This window comes from Lolium perenne, chromosome 3 (assembly GCF_019359855.2).
Source record: "Lolium perenne isolate Kyuss_39 chromosome 3, Kyuss_2.0, whole genome shotgun sequence".
In the NCBI taxonomy this organism is placed as follows: Eukaryota; Viridiplantae; Streptophyta; class Magnoliopsida; order Poales; family Poaceae; genus Lolium; species Lolium perenne.
In genome coordinates this window covers 274,024,602-274,042,149 of record NC_067246.2, presented here as the reverse complement: position 1 = coordinate 274,042,149, position 17,548 = coordinate 274,024,602, and positions in this window count along the sequence as shown.

Here is a 17,548-nt window from a genome sequence, read left to right as displayed (position 1 = left end):
ATCGCCTGTTGGCCATCTTCCTCCATGGCCTTGTCTTGTCGAGGTTGGGGAAAAGAGTTGACGGGCATATTGGGGCATTCTCGTATCCAAGCCTGAATTCCGGAGGTACCTACAACTCGGTACAAAACCAGGGCCGTCGGCGATGACCCCTGGAGCATCTTCTGAAGGGATTCGTAGCATAGAAAACAAAAAATTTCCTACCGCGAGAACGCAATCCAAGCCAAGATGCAATCTAGAAGACGGAAGCAACGAGGGGATGAACGAGACTAACCCTTGAAGATTTCCAAAGCCTACAAGAGGAGGCTCTTGTTGCTGCGGTAGACGATCACTTGCCGCTTTCAAAAGCGCGTAGAAGATCTTGACGGTGCCACAATCGGGCAGCACCTCCGTACTCGGTCACACGTTCGGTGTTGATGACGACGTCCTTCTCCCCGTTCCAGCGGGCAGCGGAAGTAGTAGATCCTCCTCGGAATCCCGGCAGCATGACGGCGTTGTGGCGGTGGTGGTGGAGAACTCCGGCAAGGCTTCGCCTATGCGCTGCGGGAGTATTATGTGGAGGAGGAGAGGCTAGGGTTTGGGGAGAGGGGGTGGCTAGGGCGCCGGCCATAGGCAGCCCTAGGTGGTGCGGCCAAGATTTGGTTGCCCCTCCCTCTCTTACTCATTATATAGGTGGAAATCCCCAAGAGTTGTAGTCCAAGTCTTAGAATAAGACCCCAACAACAAAACCTCCCATAGGTGGGAAACCTACTCAAGGGGGGAGTCCTACCAAGGTGGGACTCCCACCTTTCCCTTAGGTGGGGTGGCCGGCCACCTATGGTGGAGTCCACCTGGGACTCCACCCCCTTAGGGTTGGCCGGCCAAGCTTGGTGGAGTCCCACCGGGACTCCGCCTTCCATAGTGATTTCTTCCGGACTTTTCTAGAACCTTCTAGAACCTACCATAAATGCACCGGATCATTTCCAAACTTGGAATATGACTTCCTATATATGAATCTTATTCTTCGGACCATTCCGGACCTCCTCGTGATGTCCTGGATCCCATTCGAGACTCCGAACAAAACTTCGAACTCCATTCCATATTCCATATCTACTTGAACGACATCAAACTTTAAGTGTGTCACCCTACGGTTCGCGAACTATGCAGACATGGTTGAGACATCTCTCCGACCAATAACCAATAGCGGGATCTGGAGATCCATAATGGCTCCCACATATTCAACGATGACTTTAGTGATCGATTGAACCATTTACATACGATACCAATTCCCTTTGTCACACGATATTTTACTTGTCCGAGGTTTGATCATCGGTATCTCTATACCTTGTTAAACCTCGTCTCCTGACAAGTACTCTTTACTCGTACCGTGATATGTCATCTCTTATGAACCATTCATATGCTTGCAAGCTAATTAGACGACATTCCACTGAGAGGGCCCAGAGTATATCTATCCATCATCGGGATGGACAAATCCCACTGTTGATCCATATGCCTCAACTCATACTTTCCGGATACTTAATCCCACCTTTATAACCACCCATTTACGCAGTGGCGTTTGATGTAATCAAAGTAACCTTCCGGTATAAGTGATTTACATGATCTCATGGTCGGAAGGACTAGGTAACTATGTATCGAAAGCTTATAGCAAATAACTTAATGACGTGATATTATGCTACGCTTAATTGGGTGTGTCCATTACATCATTCACATAATGACATAACCTTGTTATTAATAACATCCAATGTTCATGATCATGAAACTATGATTATCTATTAATCAACAAGCTAGCTATAAAAGAGGCTTACTAGGGACTCCTTGTTGTTCACATAACACACATGTATCAATGTTTCGGTTAATACAATTATAGCATGGTATGTAAACATTATCATAAACACAAAGATATATAATAACCATTTATTATTGCCTCTTGGGCATATCTCCAACATCTTCTTCTTTTTTCCTGAGGACTAGCATATTTTCTTCTTGAGTTTGGAGTGCCAGGTGGCATCATCAGAATTCCACTCGAGAGCACCTCGAGTTCACCGGGGAAGGAGGTTCCTAGTGATGTCGGCGCCACCACCATTGTTGCTGCTGGTCTTCTCTGTGAAGTCCTTTGCGGGGACAGACGCGTACGAGGGCCTCTTTCCCTAGTCGCTTGCCTTGTTCCGCGTGGTGGTTGCTGTTTGAGTGCTTCCGAGAAGCTGTCCCGTGGCTCCCTCAAGGAGTCCAATGTCCCGAGCATGGGCCATGGAGGGAAAGGCTCGAGTAGTATTTTGCTTATTTTTGCACAAATCTACCACTTCTAGGGAAGAGTGTTACAAATCACACTAATTCTTCTTAATCAAGTTCTAAACTTTTCCTGGCCAATAGGGCCCACTCGTCACGGTTGATTTGGCAATAGATGAGTTGTGGTGGACATGGGGCCACCATCATCCCCATATGTAAGAGTGACTTGACAACACATATGGATATTATGTTAAGATGGACACATGCCCACCTGTGAGCCTAACATATTTCCCCCTCCCCTCCTCCCTGTGTCCCTCACTAATTCCCACCATCGGGCGCCGACGTGTCCTAGCAGCCTCCATCTCGAACGCAGGCTGGTGCACCGCCAGTCCACCACGCGCCAACCATTTCCTCCACTGTGCAGCCCTTGTGCCTAGGACACTGCCGACCTGGAGATTCGTCTCCCACAGATAGCAGGTGAGCGGCTGGCTCCAGCGCAACAATACTCTAGCAGCACATGTCGAGGGTACTGATACGTCCAATTTGCATCACTATTTTATATCATAATTTGCTGTTATTCATTGATATATTTCATATTGGGACACAATACTTATGTTATTTCATCTATTTTGCATGTTTCATCATTATTGGAGGATCAAGCACCGGAGCCAGGATTCTGCTGGAAAAAGCACCGTCAGAACGCAATATTTCGGAAGATCAACTGTGGAAGGAAATTATACCAAAAATCCTATTTTTCAAGATGACTAAGGAAGCCAGAAGGAGGAGCCAGGAGGACCCAGGGTGGGCCCACACCCTAGGGCGGCGCGGCCCATGGCCTGGCCGCGCCGCCATGTGGTGTGGGGGGCCCACAGCCCCTTTCGCCTCCTTTTCTTCGCGAAATCCTTCGTCCCGAAAACCTAAGCCACAGGGGGTACCTCGCGAAGAGTTACAGCCGCCTCTGCGGGGCGGAGAACACCAGAGAGAACAGAGCTCTCCGGCGGGCAGGAATCCGCCGGGGAAATTCCCTCCGGGAGGGGGAAATCGACGCCATCGTCACCGTCATCGAGCTGGACATCATCTCCATCACCATCATCATCATCTCCACCATCATCACCGCCGTCTCCACCGCTGGACACCGTCACCGCCGTAGCAATTTGGGTTTGATCTTGATTGTTTGATAGGGGAAACTCTCCCGGTATCGATCTCCACTTGTTGTTGATGCTATTGAGTGAAACCATTGAACCAAGTTTATGTTCAGATTGTTATTCATCATCATATCACCTCTGATCATGTTCCATATGATGTCTTGTGAGTAGTTCGTTTAGTTCTTGAGGACATGGGTGAAGTCTAAATGCTAGTAGTGAATTATGGTTGAGTAATATTCAATGGTATGGTATTTAAGTTGTGGTGTTATTCTTCTAGTGGTGTCATGTGAACGTCGACTACATGACACTTCACCATTTATGGGCCTAGGGGAATGCATCTTGTATTCGTTTGCCAATTGCGGGGTTGCCGGAGTGACAGAAACCTAAACCCCCGTTGGTATATCGATGCGGGGAGGGATCGCAGGATCTCGTAGTTTAAGGCTGTGGTTAGATTTATTCTTAATTACTTTCTTGTAGTTGCGGATGCTTGCAAGGGGTATAATCACAAGTATGTATTAGTCCTAGGAAGGCGGTACATTAGCATAGGTTCACCCACACAACACTTATCATAACAATGAAGATTATTTAGCCGTATGTAGCGAAAGCACTAGACTAAAATCCCGTGTGTCCTCGAGAACGTTTGGTCATTATAAGTAAACAAACCGGCTTGTCCTTTGTGCTAAAAAGGATTGGGCCACTCGCTGCAATTGTTACTCTCGCACTTTACTTACTCGTACTTTATTCAACTGTTACATCAAAACCCCCTGAATACTTGTCTGTGAGCATTTACAGTGAATCCTTCATCGAAACTGCTTGTCAACACCTTCTGCTCCTCATTGGGATCGACATTCTTACTTATCGAAAATACTACGATACACCCCCTATACTTGTGGGTCATCAAGACTATTTTCTGGCGCCGTTGCCGGGGAGTGCAGCGGTATTGGTAAGTGGAATTGGTAAGGAAAACCTTTACTTGTTTGTGCTGATTTTATTTCACTTTCTTGCTATAAGTCATTATGGAGAGATCTTCTCTTCAATTTTTATTTGGGAAATCTACTACTACTGCAACGGTAGTGGATGAGGCACCAGGTGAGGAAGTGATACCATATAAAATACCTATGAAAATTATTGAACGTGTTATGGATAACCGCTATGAAGGGGATGGAACTGTCCATCCTGGTGATCATTTACTGTTTTTGCATGAATTATGCGGGTTATTCAAATGTGCAGGTATTGCTATGGATGAAGTGAGGAAGAAACTATTCTCTCTATCGCTGTCTGGTAAGGCGGCGCATTGGTATAAATTACTGGATAATGGGGATTCTCTTGAATGGAATGATATTGTGCCCCGGTTTTATTCTAAGTTCTATCCTCCAAGTGAAATTCACAAGGATCGGAATCGCATATATAATTTTTGGCCTCATGATGGAGAGAGTATTGCCCAAGCTTGGGGGAGATTGAAGTCTTTAATGCTCAAATGCCCCATTCATGAGCTTCCTGGTAATGTTATTATTGATAATTTCTATGCAAGACTTTCTTTTCAAGACAAGACCTTGCTAGATACTTCTTGTTCTGGATCATTTACACGCAACAAAGAAGAGTTTAAAAGGGACCTTCTTGATCGAATCCAAGAAAATACTGAAGGTTGGGAGAACGACAAGGATAGAGAATCAGGTATAATTTATGATTATAAATGCATTGAAGCTTTTATGGATACTGATAAATTTCGTAATATGAGTGCTATATATGGTCTTGATTCTCAAGTTGCTGTAAATCTTTATAAAGCTTTTGCCTCTCATTATGAATTGCCAAAGAAGAATTTTGATAAGTATTATGAACCGTATAAAGATAAAATTGATTCATCTATTAATAAATGGGTTGTAGTTGAAACTGTTGATCATGTTATTCCTGAAGCTTATATTGAAAAAACTCCTTTCCCTGCTAAAATGAAGGAGTACTCTGTTATAAATAGTGCGGTTCATAAAAGTGAAAAGAAACCTGTAGAACCTGAAGAACAAATAAAAGTTGAACCTGCTGTTGCAATAGTTAAAGATCTTGTGACTGAAAATGTGGAGGATGGGCATATTATTTTCTGTGAAGATGCTTCTAATATTGTTTCACATCCTAATAAACCCAAACAAGCTAGTGTTCCTATGCTATCTGTTAGAATTGGTGATCATTGCTATTATGGATTATGTGATATTGGTGCAAGTGTTAGTGCTATTCCTTATGAGCTTTACACGGAGATTATGCACGAAATTGATTCTTGTGAACTTGAAGATATTGATGTGGTTATTCAGCTGGCTAATAGAGAAACTATTTCTCCAATTGGTATTGTTCGAGATGTGGAAGTTTTATGCGGTAAGATTAAATATCCTGTTGACTTTTTGGTACTTGGTTCTGCTGCTAGTGATTATTGTCCTATTATTTTTGGTAGACCTTTTCTAAATACTTGTGGAGCTATTATAGATTGCAAGAAAGAGAAAATTTTGACTAAATTTGCTGGTGAATCTTATGAGTTTAACTTCTCTAAATTTACTAAAACTCCTTATAAAGCTGATTTGCCTAGTAATGATTTTAAAATGGAGCAGTGTGCATCTATTGTTCTTGTTCCTAATAATCCTTTGCAGCAACATTTGGAGGATAGCGAGAGTGAAGTTTTTAGGAAAGAAAGAGATGAGCTTGAGGAAATTTTTCTCCGCCAACCTATTCTGAAGCATGATTTACCGGTGGAAGATCTGGGTACAACACCGCCACCAAAGGAAGATCCTGTTTTTGATTTAAAGCCTTTGCCTGATAATCTTAAATATGCTCATATTGATGATAAGAAAATATATCCTGTTATTATTAGTTCTAAGCTTTCAGAGATTGAAGAAGAAAGGTTATTGGAAATATTGAAGAAGCACCGAGGAGCTATTGGCTATACTCTTGATGATTTGAAGGGGATTTCTCCGTCTATTTGCCAACATGCTATTAATATGGAAGATGATGCAAAGCCTGTTGTTGAACCTCAGCGTCGTCTAATTCCGAAGATGAAGGAAGTGGTAAGGAATGAGGTATTAAGACTTCTTGAAGCTGGTATTATATATCCTATTGCTGATAGTAGATGGGTTAGTCCTGTGCATTGCGTTCCCAAGAAAGGAGGAATGACTGTTGTGCCTAATGATAATGATGAGCTCATCCCTCAAAGAGTAGTTGTAGGGTATAGAATGTGCATTGATTTTCGAAAAGTTAATAAAGTTACTAAGAAAGATCATTACCCTTTACCATTTATTGATCAAATGCTAGAAAGATTGTCTAAAAATACTCATTTTTGTTTTCTTGATGGTTATTCTGGGTTTTCACAAATTGCTGTTAAAGCTAAGGATCAAGAGAAAACCACTTTCACTTGTCCCTATGGAACTTATGCTTATAGACGTATGCCTTTTGGTTTATGTAATGCTCCTGCTACTTTTCAAAGATGCATGTCTGCTATTTTTCATGGTTTTTGTGAAAGTATTGTAGAGGTATTCATGGATGATTTTTCCGTCTATGGGAATTCTTTTGATAGTTGCTTGCGAAACCTTGATAAAGTTTTGCAGAGATGTGAAGAAACTAACCTTGTTCTTAATTGGGAGAAATGCCACTTTATGGTTAATGAAGGAATTGTATTGGGACATAAAATTTCTGAGAGAGGTATTGAAGTTGATAGAGCTAAAGTTGAAGCAATTGAGAAGATGCCCTATCCGAGGGATGTTAAAGGTATTCGTAGTGTTCTTGGTCATGCTGGGTTTTATAGGAGATTTATTAAAGATTTCTCCAAGATTTCAAAGCCTCTTACTAATCTTCTTCAAAAAGACGTACCTTTTGTTTTTGATGATGATTGTAAGGAAGCTTTTGAAACTCTTAAGAAAGCCTTAACAACTGCTCCTATAGTTGAACCTCCTGATTGGAACTTACCCTTTGAAATTATGTGTGATGCTAGTGATTTTGCTGTAGGTGCTGTTCTTGGACAGCGAGTAGATAAAAAATTGAATGTTATTCATTATGCTAGTAAAACTCTTGATGCTGCTCAAAGAAATTATGCTACAACTGAAAAAGAATTATTAGCTGTAGTTTTTGCTTGTGATAAATTTAGATCTTATATTGTTGATTCAAAAGTTACTATTCATACTGATCATGCTGCAATTAGATATCTTATGACAAAGAAAGATGCTAAGCCGAGACTTATTAGATGGGTACTTCTGTTGCAAGAATTTGATTTACATATTGTAGATAGGAAAGGTGCTGATAATCCTGTTGCTGATAATTTGTCTAGATTGGAAAATATTGCTTATGATCCTGTTCCTGTTAATGATAGTTTTCCAAATGAACAATTGGCTGTAATAAAGGTGAGCTTGCGAGACAGTCCTTGGTATGCTGATTATGCTAACTTTATTGTTTCCAAGTACTTGCCTCCAACCTTTTCAGCTCAGCAAAGGAGGAAGTTCTTTTATGACTTGAGGCATTATTTCTGGGATGACCCACACTTATATAAAGAAGGAGTGGATGGTATTATGCGAAGATGTGTTCCCGAATATGAACAACAAGAGATATTGAGTAAATGCCATGGTAGTGCTTATGGAGGACATCACGCCGGAGAAAGAACCGCGCAAAAGGTTCTACAATCAGGTTTTTATTGGCCAACTCTCTTCAAGGATGCGAGAAAGTTTATTTTATCTTGTGATGAATGCCAAAGGGTTGGTAATATCTCCAGACGTAATGAAATGCCTATGAATTATACTCTTGTTATTGAACCATTTGATTGTTGGGGATTTGACTTCATGGGACCTTTTCCGTCTTCAAAAGGTAACACTCACATACTTGTTGCTGTTGATTATGTTACTAAATGGGTGGAAGCCATACCTACAAAAAGTGCTGATGGTGAGACCTCTTTAAGAATGCTTTTAGACATTATTTTTCCTAGATTTGGAGTGCCTAGATATATTATGACTGATGGAGGTTCTCATTTTATTCATGGAGGTTTTAGAAAAACTCTTGCTAAGTATGGTATTAATCATAGAATTGCTTCCGCTTATCATCCTCAAACTAGTGGTCAAGTAGAATTGTCAAATAGAGAGATTAAATCTATTTTGGGAAAGACTGTTAATAAAACTAGAAAGAATTGGGCTAGTAAATTGAAGGATGCACTATGGGCTTATAGAACTGCTTATAAAAATCCCATGGGAATGTCACCTTATAAAATGGTTTATGGGAAAGCTTGTCATTTACCTCTAGAACTAGAGCACAAAGCTTATTGGGCTGTTAGAGAATTAAATAAAGATCCTAAACTTGCCGGTGATAAGAGGTTGTTGCAATTAAGTTCTCTAGATGAATGGAGAAGTGAAGCTTATGAAAATGCTAAACTCTTTAAAGAGAAAGTTAAAAAATGGCATGATAGAAGGATTATCAAAAGAGAATTTAAAATTGGGGATAAAGTCCTATTGTATCGGTCTCGTCTCAGATTCTTTGCAGGGAAATTACTCTCGAAATGGGAAGGACCGTATGTTGTCGAGGAGGTGTATCGTTCAGGAGCAATCAAAATTAGCTCTCTCCAAGGCAATGCTACGCAAGTGGTGAATGGACAAAGACTCAAGCATTATATCTCGGGTGATTCTTATAATGTTGATGTTGATATTATTCAAGTGGAAACACCGGAGGCTTTCATCAAAGGGCAAATTGACGATCCGCGTAACTCGACTTTGAATAGGTAACGATCGGTAATGAAAAGTACGCAATTTACTTTCCGAACAATATTTTCGCTGTTTTTGGAAAATATGAAAAATTACGAGTTCGAAACGGAGTGGAAAGGACGCACGAGGGGGCGCCACCATAGGCCGGCGCGGCCAAGCCTGGGCCCGCGCCGCCCTATGGTTTGGCCGCCTCGTCGCCCCTTTCCGACTCTGGTTCGATCTGGTACTTTCCGTTTGTCGTGAAAATTTTTGCTATATAATCCCCCGGACCCCTGGAGGTCCGTATATCGTGTTCTCGACGTGTTTTGTTTCGAGCTGTTTCTGCCAGGATCTGTTTTCGGTCTAGAAGCACCATGGTCTCCAAGAACAAGGGCAAGGAGTTTCCGGATGAAGATGATCGGGATCTTGGGTGGAAAGAGGAAGACAAGGACATCAAGGAAGAGGATGAAGAAGAGGTGGAGGAAGATTCGCGCGCACACCCGCGTGCTGCCATCGCAAGCATCAAGGTGGTGGACAACCCTTTTAGTGCAAACAAGAGCGCAAGAATTCGCACTGGAGGAGCGGTTCCACGTCATTACCTAGCTCCGAAGTCATCCTTATCAGGCACTCATCACCCCTTCCACAATCTAATTTTCAATAATCAAATTGAAGGGACTCCCAAGGCAGCATTGCCTAGCCAGTGGGACCTAGATCGCTCTAACACTGCAGGAGAGAAGGAGCCTGAGGCTGAAGAGTGGGGAAATAACTCCAAGAGTTGGGACTCACCGTCGGACAGACTCCTTAACCGCGTCGAGCACAATTCAGAGATGATTCGCAATCTCATATACAGGATTGATGAGCTTCAGGAGCTTATTGAGAAGCTTGTCAGGAATTCATCACCACCATCTCCGCAGGAGTAATTCATCATCGGTATTGGCATCCCCTTGGTTTGTTCCAAGCTTGGGGGAGTGCCGCGGTATCACATTATCACTACCTTTTACTTTTATTGTCAAGTAGTGTCATATCATGAGTAGGGAAGTTATCATATAAGATGGGTTGCAGTTGGAAGTATCTCTCCTTTAGTTGGTTGTCTATGTATCCCTTGGTGTGAGTTATCGTTATGGAATATTAATGAGAAGTCTTATCATTTACATACTGCACATCTTATTCTAGTTTGCAATCTCTATCATATGATTTACCTTGTTGTTAGTATTGGTATCGCTTTGGGAGCATTGAATAAATCTATTTGGTTTTGGCAAACTTAGCATTGGTCAATAGCAACAACACTTTGAGGTTTAAGTAGAAAAGAGAAATACATGTAGATGTTTCACTGTCTTTCTTTCTTGTTAGCTCATAGCTTATTATTCTGAAGTTAAAATTGTTTGTGCTTACAAGGAAGATGCATGATTGTTTCTATCACATGTATATTTGTTTGTTTCCCTCAACTCTTATGCTTGCTAATTAACCTTGCTAGCCAAAGACCTGTACTGAGAGGGAATACTTCTCGTGCATCCAAACCTTAACCCAAACCTATGTCATTTGTGTCCACCATACCTACCTACTATATGGTATTTTCTGCCATTCCAAGTAAATACTTCATGTGCTACATTTAAACAATTCAAAACTTAGTATCTCTTATTTGTGTCAATGTTTTATAGCTCATGAGGAAGTATGTGGTGTTTTATCTTTCAATCTTGTTGGGCAACTTTCACCAATGGACTAGTGGCTTCATCCGCTTATCCAATAATTTTGCAAAAAGAGCTGGCAATGGGATTCCCAGTCCCAAATTAATCAAACTAAATAGGCACTCCTCCATGGTATGTGATTGATGGACGGCACCCGAAGGATTCGGTTAGCCATGGCTTGTGTAAGCAAAGGTTGGGGGGAGTGTCATCATCATAATAAAACTAAAATAAAAAGGGCACTCCTTCATGGTATGATATTGTTGGCAGGCACTGATACGTCTCCGACGTATCGATAATTTCTTATGTTCCATGCCACATTATTGATGTTATCTACATGTTTTATGCACACTTTATGTCATATTCGTGCATTTTCTGGAACTAACCTATTAACAAGATGCCGAAGTGCCAGTTCCTATTTTCTGCTGTTTTTGGTTTCAGAAATCCTAGTAACGAAATATTCTCGGAATCGGACGAAATCAACGCCCAAGTTCCTATTTTCACCGGAAGCATCCAGAACACACGAGAACCGCCAGAGAAGGGGGACAGGGCCACCAAACCACACCCCGGCGCGGCCAGGGGGGGCCGCGCCCCCCTATAGTGTGGGCCCCCCAGAAGCCCTCCTGCGCCGCCTCTTCGCCTATATAAAGCCCCTGGATCGAAAACCTTGAGACGTTCGATGAAAACCACAGAAACCTTCCAGAGCCGCCGCCATCGCGAGGCCAAGATCTGGGGGACAGGAGTCTCTGTTCCGGCACGCTGCCGGAACGGGGAAGTGCCCCCGGAAGGCTTCTCCATCGACACCGCTGCCATCTCCACCGCCATCTTCATCACCGCTGCTGCTCCCATGAGGAGGGAGTAGTTCTCCATCGAGGCTCGGGGCTGTACCGGTAGCTATGTGGTTCATCTCTCTCCTATGTACTTCAATACAATAATCTCATGAGCTGCCTTACATGATTGAGATTCATATGATGATGCTTGTAATCTAGATGTCATTATGCTAGTCAAGTGAGTTTTACTTATGTGATCTCCGGAGACTCCTTGTCCCACGTGTGTAAAGGTGATAGTGTGTGCACCGTGTGGGTCTCTTAGGCTATATTTCACAGAATACTTATTCACTGATGAATGGCATAGTGAGGTGCTTATTTATATCTCTTTATGATTGCAATGTGTTTGTATCACAATTTATCTATGTGCTACTCTAGCAATGTTATTAAAGTAGTTTTATTCCTCCTGCACGATGTAATGGTGACAGTGTGTGCATCCGTGTTAGTACTTGGTTTATGCTATGATCATGATCTCTTGTAGATTATGAAGTTAATTATTGCTATGATAGTATTGATGTGATCTATTCCTCCTACATATGCATGAAGGTGACAGTGTGCATGCTATGTTAGTACTTGGTTTAGTCTTTTGATCTATCTTACACTATAAGGTTACTTAAATATGAACATCTAATTGTGGAGCTTGTTAACTCCAGCATTGAGGGTTCGTGTAATCCTACGCAATGTGTTCATCATCCAACGAGAGTGTAGAGTATGCATTTATCTATTCTGTTATGTGATCAATGTTGAGAGTGTCCACTAGTGAAAGTGTAATCCCTAGGCCTTGTTCCTAAATACTGCTATCGCTGCTTGTTTACTGTTTTACTGCGTTACTACTGCTGCAGTACTACCACCATCAACTACATGCCAGCAAGCTATTTTCTGGCACCGTTGCAACTGCTTATTCATACCACCTGTATTTCACTATCTCTTCACCGAACTAGTGCACCTATTTGGTGTGTTGGGGACACAAGAGACTTCTTGCTTTGTGGTTGCAGGGTTGCATGAGAGGGATATCTTTGACCTCTTCCTCCCTGAGTTCGATAAACCTTGGGTGATCCACTTAAGGGAAAACTTGCTGCTGTTCTACAAACCTCTGCTCTTGGAGGCCCAACACTGTCTACAGGAAAAGGAGGGGGAAGTAGACATCAAGCTATTTTCTGGCGCCGTTGCCGGGAAGGAAAGGTAAAAGGTACTCACACTCCGGATCTCGGCTACTAAGCTATTTTCTCCGTTGTAAGTACTCAAAGCTATTTCCTTTAGATCCTGCAATTGCATCTTTTTGTTTCTTGTTTTTTTATTTTCACTAGTTAGGCATAATGGAAAACAACAAAAAATTTGGTGAGCTTTTTAATCTTTTTCCTGATTTAGAATTGTTTGATGCGAAAATTAAAAAACCTATGGAACCTTATTTGCATGCTAGTAGCAATGTTATTAGTATGAATGCAATTACTGCTAATGCTATGGAGAAGTCTAAGCTTGGGGAAGCTAGTTTATATAAAAATAATCTTTTTTGCTCCTCAGCTTTGGAAGAAATATTTTGCTCTGATAATGCTTTATCTCCCATATGCGATAACTCTAATGATGCTTCTGATATTTTAAATCCACCTGCTGAAAGTATTCCGTATAAAATACCTATGAAAATTATTGAACGTGTTATGGACAACCACTATAAAGGGGATGGAACTGTCCATCCTAGAGATCATTTACTGTTTTTGCACGAATTATGCGGGTTATTCAAGTGTGCAGGTATCTCTATGGATGAAGTGAGGAAGAAGCTATTCTCTGTTTCGATGTCTGGTAAAGCGGCGCATTGGTATAAATTGTTGGAGAATAGACATTTTCTTGGTTGGGAGGAAATTGCATCTCTCCTTTATTCTAAATTTTACCCTCCTCATGAAGTGCATATTGATAGGAATTATATTTATAACTTTTATCCTCGTGATGGAGAGAGTATTTCTCAAGCGTGGGGGAGACTGAAGTCACTAATGCTCAAATGTCCCATTCATGAGCTCCCCCGTAATGTTATTGTTAACAATTTTTATGCGAGGCTTTCAGGACAACACAAGGACCATCTGGATGCCTGTTCGGAAGGATCTTTCACAAGCAAAGAGGTTGAAGCTAGGTGGGATCTTCTTGATCGGATTGAGGACAACGCTGAAGGATGGGAGAACGACAAAGGTAAAGAGTCAGGTATAAATTATGATTACGAATGCATTGAAGCTTTTATGGATACCGATAAATTTCGAAATATGAGTGCTACTTATGGTCTTGACTCTCAAGTTGCTGCAAATCTTTATAAAGCCTTTGCTTCTCATTTTGAATTGCCTAAAAATAATTTTGATAAGTATCATGAACCTTTTAAAGAGGCTTGCATGAAGAATCAAATTGTTGTTAATTATTGCAATAAGCATGCTCAAACTCCTAAGAATGCTATTTCTTATAAGCACGTTAATTTTTGTGGAATGGATAGACCTTGTGGAATTAATCAAGTCAAAGATGAATATTGCATCCATCATATTAATGAAAAAACTAGAAAGTGGCTCAGGGCTCTAGATGATCTTGGTAAAAAAGTTTGTGCCCTCTATCCTTTTATTTGTGAAGTTTGCCATGAAGTGGGTCATTTTAATTTTCAATGCTCCTCCAATGATAATTTGAACCCAATGAGTGCTGCAAATTTGTATTGTGATGATGAAATTACTCCTAATCAGCATGATGAACTTACTTTATTTTTGGGGTGTGAAGAACTGTCGAGAAAAATCTCTTTGTTACATATGAGTGATCTTGATATTGATGATGCCCTGCATGGGTGTTTTTCTTATTGCATTGATAATAGCCATACAAATACTTACATACAAAATATTTTAGAAGATGACACCTTGCCAAAATATGATAGGACCGCTGTGTGTTTTCAACTAATTAATGAAAAGGAGGGGTCCTCCCAAGTTTCTTCTATTGTTTCTGAAAATAAATCAGGTTATGCGGACAAGCTACCCTTCAAGCCTCTTCCTCCTAAAGAAGGGAACGAGGAGAAGGAAGAGAAGAAGAAGAAGAAGGGAACGAAGAAGAAGAAGGAGAATAAAAAGAAAGAGGTAACGGCGTATCCCCGCGTGAATGAGATAACGCTAAGTAACCGTAAGTATGTTGCTCCTAATGATTATTGTGATAATGAATCTGAATACGATGATCTTCCTATGCCCTTTACATATATTAGCAATCATGATTTGAATGAGCGCACTACTTTTGATATTGCAAATCTCTGGGAAACTAATTCTGAAAATGATGATGATAATAATTGCCATAGTGTCAGTGCTATCCATGCTTCCTCCCATAATGATATAGAAAGCTCTAAGCTTGGGGAAGAGGTGTTTGAAAATCCTTTTGCTACTGGTCATTATGTTCTTGATGCATCTCCTTCTAATAACAATGATGGTGTGGACACAGATAAACCGACTGTGAAAGATAACTATTCTATTTCTTATGATGACACTGTGCCTCCAATCTTTGATGATTATTATAAAGAATGCTATGATATAGGTAATAACTATCCTTATGAAACTTGTCATAGTCATGATTGGATTACCAAAAACAATTCCCTTAATATGCAACTCGTTTACCATGTTCAAATTCTTGATAATAATCTTGCTCCAGTTACTATTAGTGAGAAGAACTCTTCTTATGCCAAAATTAATGATACTTCTATGCATATGAACCATGATAAGAATGTTTTAAGTGATGGGTATATTGTGGATTTCATCAATGATGCTACTGAAAGTTATTATGAGAGAGGGAAATATGGTTATATGCATCTTAATAATATTAAGTTTCCCCTCTTTATGTTGAGAATCTTGAAGTTACTCGTGTTCTATCCTCTTATGCTCGTCACTTTGTTCTTCATGAATTCATTTGTGTACAAGATTTCTCTGCATAGGAAGCATGTTAGACTTAAATGTGTTTTGAATTTGCCTCTTGAAGCTCTCTTTTGCTTCAAATATTATTTCCTGCGAGTGGATCATTAAAACTGCTGAGCCCATCTTAATGGCTATAAAGAAAAGAACTTCTTGGGAGATAACCCATGTGTTTATTTTGCTACAGTACTTTGTTTTTATTTTGTGTCTTGGAAGTTGTTTACTACTGTAGCAACCTCTCCTTATCTTAGTTTTGTATTTTGTTGTGCCAAGTGAAGCCTCTAATCGAAGGTTGATACTAGATTTGGATTTCTGCGCAGAAACAGATTTCTATCTGTCACGAATCTGGGCTGTTTTCTCTGTAGAAAAATCAGAAAAATATGCCAATTTACGTGCGTGTTCCTCAGATATGTACGCAACTTTCATTAGTTTTGAGTTTTCTGATTTGAGCAACGGAAGTATTTATTATAAATTCGTCTTTACGGACTGTTCTGTTTTGACAGATTCTGCCTTTTATTTCGCATTGCTTCTTTCGCTGTGTTGGGTGGATTTCTTTGTTCCATTACTTTCCAGTAGCTTTGAGCAATGTCCAGAAGTGTTAAGAATGATTGTGTCACCTCTGAACATGTGAGTTTTTGATTATGTACTAACCCCTCTAATGAAGTTTATGAGAAGTTTGGTGTGAAGAAAGTTTTCAAGGGTCAAGAGAGGAGGATGATATACTATGATCAAGAAGAGTGAAAGCTCTAAGCTTGGGGATGCCCCGGTGGTTCACCCCTGCATATATCAAGAAGACTCAAGCGTCTAAGCTTGGGGATGCCCAAGGCATCCCCTTCTTCATCGACAAATTATCAGGTTCATTCTCTTGAAACTATATTTTTATTCGGTCACATCTTATGTGCTTTACTTGGAGCGTCTGTGTGCTTTTGTTTTTGTTTTTGTTTGAATAAATGCTTATGTGGGAGAGAGACACGCTCCGCTGGTTCGTATGAACACATGTGTTCTTAGCTTTTAGTATTCATGGCGAAGTTTCTTCTTCGTTAAATTGTTATATGGTTGGAATTGGAAAATGATACATGTAGTAATTGCTATTAATGTCTTGGGTAATGTGATACTTGGCAATTGTTGTGCTCATGTTTAAGCTCTTGCATCATATGCTTTGCACCCATTAATGAAGGAATACATAGAGCATGCTAAAATTTGGGTTTGCATGAGTGGTTTCTCTAGAGTCTAGATATTTTCTAGTAAGATGTTTGAACAACAAGGAAGACGATGTATAGTTTTATAATGTTTGTAATATGTCTTTTATGTGAGTTTTGCTGTACTAGTTCGTGCTTGTGTTTGCTTCAAACAACCTTGCTAGCCTAAACCTTGTATCGAGAGGGAATACTTCTCATGCATCCAAATCCTTGAGCCAAACAACACTATGCCATTTGTGTCCACCATACCTACCTACTACATGGTATTTTCCGCCATTCCAAAGTAAATTGCTTGAGTGCTACCTTTAAAATTCCATCATTTACCTTCGCAATATATAGCTCATGGGGCGAATAGCTTAAAAACTATTGTGGTATTGAATATGTAATTATGCACTTTATCTCTTATTAAGTTGCTTGTTGTGCGATAACCATGTTCACTGGGGACGCCATCAACTACTCTTTGTTGAATTTCATGTGAGTTGCTATGCATGTTCGTCTTGTCTGAAGTAAGAGCGATCTACCACCTTATGGTTAAGCATGCATATTGTTAGAGAAGAACATTGGGCCGCTAACTAAAGCCATGATCCATGGTGGAAGTTTCAGTTTTGGACATATATCCTCAATCTCAAATGAGAAAATTATTAATTGTTGTTACATGCTTATGCATAAAAGAGGAGTCCATTATCTATTGTCTATGTTGTCCCGGTATGGATGTCTAAGTTGAGAATAATCAATAGCGAGAAATCCAATGCGAGCTTTCTCCTTAGACCTTTGTACAGGCGGCATAGAGGTACCCCTTTGTGACACTTGGTTAAAACATGTGCATTGCGATGATCCGGTAGTCCAAGCTAATTAGGACAAGGTGCGGGCACTATTA